This window comes from Lineus longissimus, chromosome 6 (assembly GCF_910592395.1).
Source record: "Lineus longissimus chromosome 6, tnLinLong1.2, whole genome shotgun sequence".
Lineage (NCBI taxonomy): Eukaryota > Metazoa > Nemertea > Pilidiophora > Heteronemertea > Lineidae > Lineus > Lineus longissimus.
Window position 1 is genome coordinate 3,921,727 of NC_088313.1, and position 9,809 is coordinate 3,931,535.

The following is a 9,809-nucleotide window of genomic DNA, read 5'->3' on the forward strand; positions in this document are numbered from 1 at the left end:
TTGTGACTCGTCTTCAATCCGAGCCGATAAGCACACCTGTCGTCTTATCAGATTGTGATTGTCTTTGCTTTCTAATATGTGATGGAGTGGCATGGCTAATATCTCTATAGTCTTCCAAATATTTCCAATGCCCAGCTCATCAGGCAGCATTAGTAGGTGGGGTACAAGAGAAAAAGGAGAGAGTGGAAAACCAAGCTCTCCTTATTATCAGGCAGCATTGGTAGGTGGGGTACAAGTGAAAGAGGGGACGGGTGGAAAACCAATCTCTCTTTCTGTATCATCTCAACAATTTTCATATTAACATTCCTTCCTTCTGTGATTTGTTTGAAGAACTACATGTAGTTCTTGGAATGAGGCAACTCAACCTTGCTCCAGTTAAATAACAAACTAGAAAGGCCGACTGGAGCAGTCACCCTGCTGAATCGAAGTATCAGTACTGACCTAAATAACAAAATTACCAACGAAATAGTTCTCAAAAATATATGTTTAATTTTTTTAACACAATTCTCTTAACTTCAAAATTCAAAAGTACAAAAATAATGCAAATGCAAAAATGTTTAAGATATAATGAACCCCTTGTTCTTGAATGACTGAACATACACGTATAATTTGATTAATTGCCATGGTACCCAGGCAGTGTACCATGCAACTGTTCATTACTAAATGGTTCAAATAGCAGTCACAAAGTTTTAGAAACGTCAAAATTCAAAAGTACAAAAATAAATGCAAAAGTGTTTACGATATAATGGAATGACTGAACATACACGTATAATTTGATTAATTGCCATGGTACCCAGGCAGTGAATCATGCAACTGTACACTACTAAATGGTTCAAATAGCAGTCACAAAACAATCAATTTTAAAAATGTGATGGTAGACACCCAAATTTGAGTTCATTATCTTTTGATCGGTAACAAATACTGTACCCTGTCAAAATCCTGTAATGAAAAAGTTGGTCAGATACGATACTGTACATGAAACAAATTGTCTTAAATTTAATCCATCTGACTAGCCAAATTACAGGGACCTGAAGATGCCAGCATTCTCTTATCCCACCTGTTTGTGTTACCATGACAACAGAACTCCATCCCCATTCCAGAAAATTACTAATTTTATTCTGCAATAAAAGTATAAAACTACATAAGATGAGATGCTTTCCTCAAAATATCATAAGAATAAATGCCGCAGTGGAATGTCTCAAAGTCCTTTTAAGGACGCACGTACAAATTACCATCATATTACAATATAATCACTTAAAAACTTATATTAAGTGATCTAAGTCTGGTACAATAACAACAAATTGTACTATATAAAACTTGGTATAATTTGAATACGAAATTGTGTCATGTATTCAACGTCATATTCTTTGCACCAACACATCTACAAAAAAATACAAAATACGTGAAAATCTTCAAAATACGTGAAAATCTTCAAGACAAACTTCACCATCAGCAGTTAAGACTTCATTTATGCACAGAATATCTTAGGTGTCTGAAAAATGAGAATACAAGAAATCAAGAAATGAAACTCATTTCTCGTTTTACAAATATCAATTCTGATTTTTCAAGATTTCATTTCTTGACTTCTCGTTTTACAGACACCCCACTGAAACAAACAGTATCCAATTCAAAAGAAAATACTATAGACTGTTATATCTAAGCCGAAGGTGACATCATCCTGGAGGGTCTACAGTACCACACAAATGATAATACCAGGTGTTTACTCCAACAACAACTGTTCATCAATCTTCAATCTAATCAAAAATTATTTACAATGTGGCCAAATTCGAATAATATGAACTGTTAATGTAAGGAGTTGGAGCTTCTTAATGAAACATTTGAAGTTTTGTTGAATACACCCCTCAATGACATGTACACACCATCAATGATTACTAGAACAAGGTACCCTTGTGCGGCTCTCATCAATTCAGAGAGCTCCCACACTAAATGTTGACAAAGCGAGGTAATCATGAATGTTTAGACTATTTATCTGTTTGTTACTACTTCCTGTGTCAACCCTTTGATCTTCCGCCTTTCCCTATGTTGTGGTTGATTTTAAATTAACTACAATTTAGTACAAACGCTTGCATTCTTTACTTGATGATTTGGTACATTTTTTAAAAGCCTATCCCACCCACAGCTGCCTGTACAAAACTGTTACTCAAGTCATTGACAAAGTGTCTTTTTTATAAAGAATCGGAAGCTCCCTTGAGAATGATATGGGATCTAGGAAGGGCCCTTGGGGGGTCCAACAGGTAATATCAAATTGACCATGAAGAAAGAGAAAGGGACTCCTTCCCTCCATTTGATTTGACTAGGTAAGTAGAGTATATTGATACGCATAGCAACAACAAATTTCACCAGCATTATTTATACTAAATGAAAACAATGAATTAAAACAAAATTTTCTCCACACTAACGACAGGAGGGACTGAAGAATGATAGGCTAATTCCTGTCTACTCCACGCCAATGCATCCAATTTACATGTGACCGACACTCGCTGGTGGTTGGGCTGCTAGATGTGGCCAGGTTGGTGGATGGATGTGTAGACGTATGGGACCACATTCTTGGCTTTCCCGAGGAAGAGCGACCTGCAATAAATTATCATGTGTAACACAATGGACAATGGATCCCGCCCGCAATGCAGTTGTCAGTTGTAGGGCCTAAACCCTGCACCCAGGGGGTCACCATGGACATTAAACGAGTGTCACATTCCAAAGAATTTTTTTTCCACCCATCATATTTCTGTCAATAACATAATTAAGTATTGGTATAAACTGCATCTGAGCACTTCATCATTTTTAATAAGAAGTTACTAAAAACAGTTGCTGTGTTTCAATCCTGGTGAAAGACGACACTGAAGCTAGTGAGTAGTGCCTAGTCTTTAATTGCTTCGAATATTGGTGCTTATTAATGATTGATTGATTTAACTATATGGCAATTACTAAGGCCCAATGATCCCCACGGAAGGAAACAAATTGGACCAACTCAGCCAGTGTCCATGGCCCAGTTTTAGTGATCTTAAAGTAATTGTCATTTTTATTGCAGTACGTTTGTTATTCTTATGGTTCATCAGTAAACTTTTTTTCTGAGCGTGTTTGATTTCTGCTCTCAGAAAGAGTGGAAAGCTAACTTAGGTCAAATCGGAGTTTACATCGGAAAAGCGCAATAATTCAGTCAAATGTGGAATTTTTCCTTTGCATTGTGCAATTTGTCAATGGAAACTTCTTATGTAGAATAGGAGGTGACCAGGCAGCCAACAGCTGGGTAATATTACCCTTAATAACGCTATTGGTCCATTAAAAGGAAACAATTTTGGACTTGAGAATCATATGTCGTATTAATAAGGTTGTCGCCAACCAGGATTTTACAATAATACTTACCACATTTTGTCAGCCTCTTGATGTCGATGATCTCCTTGCAGCGGTTCTTAGGGCAGTACTTGATAGTGTGCGCGTAGTCCCCGGTCGATCCACAAAGAGGGCAGGTGTATGCTCTTAAAATGGGACATGCCACCTGGCCCGCAGCATTGCGCACAGAATGGCTTCGATAGAGGCTTTCCATCTCGCCGTTGTTGCGACAAAATGCACACAGTATGCTCCTCATTATGTTTGACTTGCAAGGCTGAACGTCCCCTGGCTGTGGTCTCGAATAAAATTTTCGGCGGGGTTCCATTCCACGGAACGATGGCTCGCACTCGGCGACATTGGCCTTTCGAGAGTCTCGGTTGAGACGTGGAGCGAGTGAATGATAAGCTTCATGACTACTGCGAGGGAGAGAACGGTTCTTCCACTCGTTGTAAAAACTGGAATTCGAGGCAATGTCATCTTCATGAATGCTAGAAGTTGTGGAACGTTGGCTAGAGCCAAAGGACTGGTTATCCTGCCGATAGACAATAGAACGGCTCTCCGGAAAAGGGGTCGAGTGAAAGGAAAAGTCATCCTCATGGAAACTGGAATTAAGGGAACGCTCCGAATAGCGACTGCTGGAATCGCGCCTATGCAATGGATGGTTATCTTCGAGGAAACGGTTATCCTCCTGACAACTCTTTTTGAAAATGTCATCCTTAGGTTGAGCGAAGAGACTGGATTTCGGCTCAGCAAACCACAATGGAGACGACGGATTGTCACTGGTCGTTGTATCGCTTCCAGAGCTCCAGACTGGCGAGGACATAATTGGGCTCAGTTGTGACAAGGACGTGTATGCTTGATCCATTGTGTTGAAAGAAAGGCAAGACCCTACATAAAAGAAAAAGACAACAAAACCTGAGTTGATACATCATGTATGTAGAGTGTTACCTCTCTATTTAGGACACCCTTGTGACTGACAAGTGGTGTCCTTGTTAGAGAGGTGTACTGATTAGAGAGGTCAAATTGAATGGAAACACCCGATTTGGGACCAAAACATAGTGTCCTTAATAGAGAGGTGTCAGTTAAGGGAGGTTCCACTGTACTATGCTCAAAAGCCTATGATTAATCCTAAGGACTTGGCGTTATTTTAGGCACCAAATAGACGTGTAATTGGTTGAAGTTTTGAGTTTTTCCTAATTAGCTCATTAAGGGTCCTCTATAATTAATTGGAAACCCTCAGTCAGAGGGCATCATTTTGAAGGGGTAAAAAAACATATGAGCTCGAAGTCCTTTCGGCAGGAGTTGAAATGGTTTCCTGATGATCTGACCGAGGCCAACATTTTGGCCAGACCTGTATAATGGCTTGTCATCCGTCTTGACTCGGGTGCAATTGATTAGGTAACTATCAATTCTGTCAGAGTTCCATGTGATCAATAATAGAGCGTCCCTTAAAGGGGGTACACCGTTCGTAATTACTAGTGGTCCAGTGAAACAGAAATAGTCTATACAATGGCAATGTTGAAATTTATATTGAGTACGTATTTCTGCAATTAGACATTTTTAAATTCAATTACAAATTCAAAATTTTTTAACGAACTGCGTAGGCCTTTAACATTTCTTGAGACTGAAGACCACAAAAGTCATAAAACATAAATTGCAATATCTTTCTCATGAATTGGAGTATTTAGAAAATTTTAAAAGCCCTGTATTGCTTTTTCATAGCTCTTCCCAGTGCATTAAACATATTTAACATATAAGAAATTTGACATTTTTAGGCAAGTGTATGTATGCCTACAATCATGGAGGTACCTCCATGCTATAATAGAACGTCCCCCTTAACCCTTTTAGTGTCACTCTCGACCTCAGGTCGAGATGGAAAAGCTACCCCGTTAGTGTCACTCGAGACCCGAGGTCGACAGGGGATATAACGTTAGAAAACAGCATGTACATTGTTTCAGCATTGTCCAGTCCGTGTTTTATATCTACCATTCGAAAGAGCCAATCAAATCTGACCGTTTGGTACCGAATACTCATATGCTTTCTACAGTGATATTTCCCGTAATTTCACTCTGAAAATCAAACCAGCGGAAACACCGAATTCTGATGATAGTTCAAAATCACATTTTCACCCAAAAAAATAACCAATTCATGTTGAAATTTCTTTGGCTTCATCCAGGATAGTGTACTAAACAATTATCAGGAGATCTGCTACAAACAATTACTATTAACTAATAAAGTACATTTTAGAAAATAATTTCAAAGAAATCGTCAGAATTTGCGGGTTTTTCACACTTTTTCATGGTTTTTACCCAAAAATGAAATGACATATACGCATTCAACTGGTACCATCCTTTGCTCCAGGCAATTGCCTACAAACTTTTCAATTACTGTAAAGTGATAGAAGTGAACACTTCTGAGCTACAAGGCTTTATAAAAGAGTTACCTAATAGCTGCTAAAACCCAAAAACATGCTCGACATTCTGGGGTAGGAAAATGTAAAACATGGTCGACACTAAAAGGGATAAAGATGAGGATAGTGTGGCTCCGACGCACGCATGTCAGATGTCAAATCTAATCTGCCAATGCCTGAACATCTCGATTTTTTTCAATCCTTTACTATTAATCGCTTATTATTCTTTAGGACACTAATTCATGAATTGGTAACGGGTAAAATGCTTCATAAGCTATCGAAAGTAAATTCGTTCGAAGAGAAATGGTGAATTTAGGGCCGGTTACTTACCAGCTACAGCAGCGTCCACTTCTTCACGTTTTCGGTGTGGCACTAGCGGAATCGGAATTGGGGAAGGTAGTGTTGGTCGTAGAGGATCCTTACTCCGGGGAAGGCCCTCGGTAAGAATAGTATCTTGCGTAATAAGAACGCCCATCCTTTCCGCCAGTTTTTCCGCATTGGCCCTCTTGCTCCTCAGCGTCATCTTCTCGGGGCTGAATTTTTGCCACCCCTGCTCCTTCGCAACCGAAATTTCAGAGCGCAACTGGTGTGAAATAAGGTCCACTTCATCTAATTCCATATCTTTTCCATTCTTTTTAAAGTCGTCTAAATCGCGGTCTATATCTGCCGAGGAGAACATCTTGACAAGGATTCGATACCACTGCGTTGAATATGACACGAGATGAACAACTTCTCACCTTCTGAAAGCCCATCGCCCCGGGACCTATTAACATAATTGCAACTTTTCTCAGTCGGTGAAGATCGTGACGTCATATTACTGACGCGGCGTTATTTTAGTAAAGTTTGGTGGAAATTTCGAGTATTTTTTTATAGAAACGGGTCTTTTTTGGAATACAAAACGCAAAAATAATTGCTAAAGCGACAAATTCGATATGATAATTGAATATTTTACTAGTTATAACTAGTCAAAAACATCACTGACCACCACCACCTGGAAGGCAATTTACCCTCAACCAATCAGCGACCGCGGCGGGAAAATGATTGACGTCGGCAATGTTCTTCATCTTTTATCAAAGGCTGTGCAGGTGTGCGTAATTAACTCGGCTGCGTTACAGGTGTCAAAAACTCATTAATCTTTTGGTGAACTTCGACACTTGTTTATTAATTTGATATCATTGTGAGTCCCATCCCCAAAATCCTAGACTCCCTTTGCAACCCATTACGTGAGGGACGAGGCCGGTCCACTGCATCCGGAGTGTACAAAATCCAGAGTCGGTCGTATCCTCCTAGCCTCTCCTCGAACGCATGTCGAGTCTGTGATTAGAGAAAAAAGCGGCTTTTTGATAGCTGGCTTTGAAATCATCATCTACTTTTGTGATTAGTGGGCCAGTGTTCCGTAGATATGCAGTGAATTACGTAATAATATACGTTGGGAGAGTTTAGACCATCCACTCCGCCGACCTGGACTCCGTTATCTATACTAATGGGGGGGGGGGGGGGGGGGGGGTTACGGACGATGTACCCCTAATGGTTCAGAATGTAGGACTGATTTAAACTGCTCCAATATCTCTCACCTGCGGATAAAACCTTAGCCGGTGTCGCGTGAGATGGGCTGTGAAAAAGAAAAGGACTGCAGTGGTGTGATATTGTGTCGTTGTTTATTTACAAAGTGTTGTATTTACAAGGCATTTCTGCCCAGTGATCACAATTGTACATGTATGTATGTATACCCTTTATGTATGTATGTATGTATAACCTTTTTTGTAATACTCCAAAAGCAGTTGGCATTTTGACGTTCAAACGCATCCATGACCCAGTCGCCCGGGTAATCCACCTACTCCTTTAAGTAGTCAAGCGTCATGTCACATCACAAAGTTTCGCTGAAAGGGTGGATGTCGTCCTGGGTGCCGACAAATGGTACCCAGGTTCGAGATCGACTGGACAATAAGCACCCTGGGTGCCATTACACTAGACAAACGGTAGTTGATAAAACTTGGAATCAGTGAAACCATGTAACCTGTGCTAAACCATGGAATAGTCAGGTCTGAACCGTGGAATCACTGTGCAAGTACCGCCTGAAATCGGGTGCGTTCCGTCCACAATTTAGACCGTTCCAACTGTCAATCTCGTCCCAGCTGACTTAATTGATAGCAATTTGCCAGTAGTTCCAGAAACCACCTTTTTGTGGAGGATGACGTCATCGAAAATCTGGGTTGAGCTGATTTCAATATACAATGTGACTAGGGTTCCAAGACGTATGCTGAAGATATCTATATTGTTAAAATAAAGGCTTCCCTTGTAAAAGAAATGGGAATTCTTGTATCCTTCAGGCTCTTTGAAAGAATGGTGAAACAGTCCTCCGGGTAGGCCTAGTGACCGGCTAGTGATATCAGGGGTAGGCCTATACGGACCATACCAAGTCTTGGTCACGAGCCAGTCACTAGGCCTACCCGGAGGACGTTTGTGTTTTTCCAAAATATGGAATATTAAAACGGATCTGCGACTAATTCCTAAGAATCATTTTGTTTATATGATGCTCTGATTAAGCTTGGTAGATTGGACAAACATGCACTCGGGAATCACTAAAAAATGTGTCCGCTTAGAACTGGTGACATCACGAAAATATCTCTACATCCCGATGTCATACATGAAAATGTACGAAATCGCTCACCGTGAAAGAATTCGTTCTCATTTTTCATCTCCAAACCCGGCTTAAACCTTCGGTAATAAATCTTCTTATACGTTTCTTGTCATGCTTAAGATTATGTACGGATAAGTGCCAGCTGGTACTGCATGATGTAGTCAATCTTCTTTGTATCAACCTGTATGATCACACCGCTCCGTAGTTCAATTAGGCTCCGTATGGTGGCGTAGTAAGCGGAGCGCTGATTGGTGCATATTATGGGTGTGTGGTGGGCGTGTCGTGACATGCATGCCCATATTTGGGAGATCAGTAATGTACACTGGAGGCGAGGTATGACTGGGTTGTTCTAAAATATAGATTGTTGAATCGGAAATGCGAATGATTTCTAAACTACCGTCAAATTCCGATCTGATCATGTGAAAATAAGCTCCAAATATTGATTCGTAACCACCTTAGGTTCCAATGGCATTATTTCATGTTTTTATGCATTTTTAGCACAGGTTACATGGTTTCACTGATTCCAAGTTCAACTACCTAGAAAAACAGCACCCAGCTTCTTTTTGCCTGGCTTATGGATCTTAGGGACGACGTTTCTTGCAATCTCGTTTTATCTCGCGCCGTGGTACTTGCAGCATTAGCAGTGCTCGAAATAAAAAGAACTGATAAACAGAAAAAGTACTTGATAGTGTGGGCATAGTCCCCGGTCGATCCACAAAGAGGGCAGGTGTATGCTCTTAAAATGGGACATGTCATCTTGCCCGCAGCATTGCGCAGAATGGCTTCGATAAAGGCTTTCCATCTCGCCGTTGTTACGACAAAATGCACACAGTATGCTCCTCATTAAGTTTGACTTGCAAAAAAGGCTGAACGTCACCTTGCCCGCAGCATTGCGCACAGAATGGCTTCGATAAAGGCTTTACATCTCGCCGTTACGACAAAATGCACACAGTATGCTCCTCATTAAGTTTGACTTGCAAGGCTGAACGTCCCCTGGATGTGGTCTCGAATCAAATTTTTGGCGGGGTTCCATTCCACGGAACGATGGCTCACACTCGGCGACATTGGCCTTTTGAGAGTCTCGGTTGAGTGAATGATAAGCTTCATGACTACTGGGGCTGTGCTGGGAGGGAGAGAATGGTTCTTCCACTCCTTGTAAAAACTGGAATTCGAGGCGTTGTCATCTTCATGAATGCTAGAAGTTGTGGAACGTTGGCTAGAGCCAAAGGACTGGTTATCCTGCTGATAGACAATAGAACGGCTCTCTGAGTGAAAGTAAAAGTTATCCTCATGAAAACTGGAATTAAGGGAACGCTTTTGAAGACTTGGACTGAAGGAACGCTCATCCGAATAGCGACTGCCGGAATCGCACCTATGCAATGGATGGTTATTCTCACGTTGACAAAG